Below are 4,389 nucleotides of genomic sequence, written 5' to 3' on the forward strand. Positions count from 1 at the left end.
GACCCATTTTTTTTTTTTTTTTTTTGTATCATTCCATTGTATGGATGTACCACAATTTCTTAATCTATTCACCTATTAAAGGACATCTTGGAGGGAAGGAAAAAGTTAGTTACAAACTGAGAGGGAACCAAAACATTAAGGAACTCTTAAATACAGAGAACACACTGAGGGTTGATTGGGGTTGGGGAGGGGGGAAATGGCAGATGGACATTGAGGAGGGCATCTGCTGGGATGAGCATTGGGTGTTGTATGTAAACAATGAATCCTGGAATCTGCTCCCAAAGCCAAGAGCACACTGTATACTCTGTATGTTAACTAACTTGACAATAAATTATATTTTTTTAAAAAAAGGACATTTACTTGCTTTCTGGTTTTGGTAATTATGAATAAACCACAGACATGTTTTAGGGCACACATAACTACTTTCCAATCAGTCAAGTAAATACATGGTACAATTGGTGCATAATTACACTAAGACAAAAATTAGAATTCTCAACTGTATCCACAGTGGTTGCACCATTTTGCATCCTGCCAGCAATGAATGAGGCTTCCTGTTGCTCCATATCCTTGTAGGCAGTTGGTGTTGTAAAGATTATTTTGGATTTTAGTCCTAATGGGTATGTAGTGGTATCTCACTGATGTTTTATTTTTTTTCCGAGTGTTAAAGGATGTTGAGCATCTTTCCATATACATATTTGCCATTTGTAGAACTTCTTTGGTGAGGTATTGGTTCAGATATTTTGTCCATTAAAATTTTTGTTTGTAACTGTTGAGCGGTTTTCTTTTTGTTTATTTATTTATTTTGAGAGAGAGAGAGAGAAAGAGAGAGAGAGAGATGGCATAAACAGGAGAAAGGGGAGAGAGAGAGGAGAGAGAAAATCCCAAGCAGGCTCTTGGCTGTCAGTGCAGAGCCCGATGGTGGGCTCGAACCCATGAACCATGAGATCATGACCTGAACTGAAATCAAGAGTCATAGTCTTAACCAACTGAGTCACACAGGCGCCTCTGTAATTGTTGAGTTTTAAGAGTTAAAGTTTTTTTAATGTTTATTTATTTTTGAGAGAGAGAGAGAGACAGAGCATGAGTGGGGAAGGGGTAGAGAGAGAGGGAGACACAGAATCCAAAGCAGGCCCCAGGCTTTGAGATGCCAGCACAGAGCTTCATGTGGGGCTTGAATTCATGAACTGTGAGATCATGACCTGAGCTGAAGTTGGCTGCTTAACCAACTGAGCCACCCAGGTGCCCCAAGAGTTTTTGTGTGTGTGTGTTTTGGATCCAAATCCTTTATCTGATTTGTGATTGGCAAATATTTTCTGCCAGTAGGTAACTTGTATCTTCATTCTTTTAATCGTACTATTCACAAAGTTTTTAAATTTGATAAAGTCCAGTTCATTAAATTTGAGTGAGGGCATTATGCTTTTGTTGTTGTTTCCAGAAACTCATCACCAAACCCAAGGTGGTATAGCTTTTCTTCTAATTTTTTTTCTTCTAGAAAATTCTAGAAAATATCCAGCCCAACCCTAGTGCCCTATTAAGACTACGTTGTAGTTGATCTGACTCTTCCATGAAAACAGGCTTTCCCTGCCTCCTTAAATAATCCACAGAAATATGACTGCAAACACCACAGAATGGATACTGACCGTATGGGCTGAATTCGTCCCCTCAAGTATATATGTTGAATTCCTAACCCAGAGCCTCAAAATGTGACTGTAACAGCAGATAAGGCCTTTCAAGAGGTGATGGAGTTAAGATAAGATTGTTAGGGTGGGACTTAATCCAACATGACTTCTGTCCCCATGGTAAAAGGAAATTTGGCCACAAAGAGGCTTCAGGGATGTGCATTGACAGGAAAGACTTTGTGAGGACACAGCAAGCAGGTGGCCATCTACAAGCCTCAGGGGAAACCAACTCTGCCGACACCTTGATCTCAGACTTCTAGCCTCCAAAACTGAGAGAAAATAAGTGTCTATTGTTTAAGCCTCCCAGCCCATGGTATTTTACTCTGGCAGCCCTAGCGATGAATGCACTGCCACAGTGAAGTTTTATTAGAGTGTGATGCATTCGGGATGGGTTGAGAGCTGGGATATGTGGCCTTGGCCAAAGAGACCAAGGGAGGGCAGAAAGAGATTGATTGGGAAAACCCAGACACAAGTTTTCAGTTGACTGGTGTCCTTTCTTTGCGCCAAGTCTACCTGACATGCCCAGCAACTCTGGACAGAGCCGACTGAGTCCAAATCGGAAACTGATATCTTACAGTCATGCCATGTACTACTACCCAAAGCCTCTGAGTGTATCTTCACAGTGTCCTTGAGACCTCAGGTGACAAAGGCAGGGGAGTAGGTGACTGCCTGTTGGGGGGATGGAGGGGTTGGTCCAGATGATTGTCCATACCATACAAGGGCTAAAGTTGACCAATGGCATAATGGCATTTTGAGGCCATTTGGATGGGTTGCCATGGGGCCATGCTATGGCTTTCATCAACAACTTGGATAGTGTACTGGTCAAGGTGAATACTTGTAGCTGCTGTAACATAAGAACCTCCAATCTCCATAGCTTAACATAATAAAATTTCATGTGTCACCTATATCACAGTCCAGCATGGGTTGGATGGCTCTCCTGGGTTGGGGGGAGGACGTCCTCTGGGAAAAGACATAGGGTTCTTGAGCCTTCCACCTTGTATACACCTATAAATATGTGGTTGCTTCTCCAGAGGTCACTGCAGAAGGGGAGGAGATTGCCAGAGGATTGTTGGAGAACGTTTTAGACGCCCAGTCTAGAAGCGACCTATGTTTCTTCTGTCCACTTTTCCAATACCCAGAACAAATGTCCAAGGAACTTGAAAGATGTAGTCTTTTCCTGTGCCCGGGGAGAGGAAGCAGTGCGGTAAACATCTGGCTTTGTCTCTACCACAGATAAAGACACAGGTTTTCCTACTCAGCTTGCAACTGTTGGGATGCTGGGAAAGATGGTGGGTGGGGACGCAGTCTCCTCAGTCAGGGATGCTGGTTGTGACAGCCATTTCCATCTAGCAAGACAGGGGTAGGGTTGGCTTAGCGATAAACAGGGCAAGAGTTGGGGACTTTCTTGACCATGGGTCTGGGTGAATTAAGGAGGGAGCTTGCCGGGAGTGCTCCTGAAAGAAGGCAACAGTGTGATGAGCAGCATTTGGGTAGTAAATCCCACTGGCGTGCTACTGGAAGTGTTAGCAAGACAATAGTGATGAACAAAGTGGCCGCCGTGTCTGTGTCCAGGTGGGCCTGACTCTCTGCACAGCCCTCGTCACAGGTCTTCGGCCTGAAGTTGTGTATGGAACTGGTCTGTGAGCCACGTGCCCGTGGGAGCCTCTCCCAGCACAGAAATGAGATCAGCCTACAGGAGCACCTCATCTGTCCTATGCTCATTTCCCTTTTGTCCTGTTTCCCCTCTACTCACATTAAAGCTATTGTATCTTGTTTTGTGTGTCTCCAGTCCTTCCCAGAATGAAACGGGGATATACATAAATGTGGTGGAGAAGTCTGTGAATTGAGAAGTTGCTTTCTCCTTCCATGTGTCCACAGCTCTTCCCCCAATCATCAAGGTCCTCGGTGGGGGAAGGGGGCAGGCAGGGTGGGCAGGGGGAGACTGAACCCTGAAAGAGACACTCTTCTATTTTTCAGCCTCCTAAGTAGACTACAGTGTGTCTTTCAAAAAGACAGATGTCTGCAAGTCAAACTAATTTTTTGGTGTCAAGTTGGGGATTTTGGAAAGGAAAAAATATTGCAAAACTTAAGATTTACCCCATAAATGACAGAGTGAGGCTGCTTGCACTAGGGACTAAGAGCCTCTTTCACACCCAAAAGAAGTAAGAGTTTGAGCAGTGGGCAAACAGGGGAGGCTTGGAGGAGCAGACTTACTGCCCCGTTGGAACCTGGGTCACGGGAGCCCCACTAAGTCCACTTATGGGAAAATGAAGAAGGTTGCATTCAGCACAGTTGGCTTTGAACTCATATCAGCTGCACAAGACCCCTCTTGGGGCCCCACCCCAGTCTTGGGAGCACCACGGGAGTGAGACCGTCAGGGTGATGAGTACCAGCTGCTGTAACAAACCACCTATTCGTATGTGTGACAACAAATTGTGTGTCCCAGACGCCTCTCCCTCTGGTTCCCTTCCTTCGGACTAGTGTCCCGAACCAGTCTGACACTGCAGGCTCAGGGGTCCCCCCGCCCCAGGATGCAGACTTTGCAAGCTGCCCATCCTGCTGATTTTGGAGCTCCTGGCCAGTGATGCACCAGCTGTAGCAGGCCCTGAAGACGGTTGCCCTGGCAGCTCACTGGCCCAGAAGGGCCATCAGAACCTGGTGGGCTATTTCACTGTCAGTACTGAAGGCAGGATAAGAGTCTCTCCAGGGA

Source organism: Crocuta crocuta, unplaced genomic scaffold (assembly GCF_008692635.1).
Source record: "Crocuta crocuta isolate KB4526 unplaced genomic scaffold, BGI_CrCroc_1.0 scaffold273, whole genome shotgun sequence".
Classification (NCBI taxonomy): domain Eukaryota; kingdom Metazoa; phylum Chordata; class Mammalia; order Carnivora; family Hyaenidae; genus Crocuta; species Crocuta crocuta.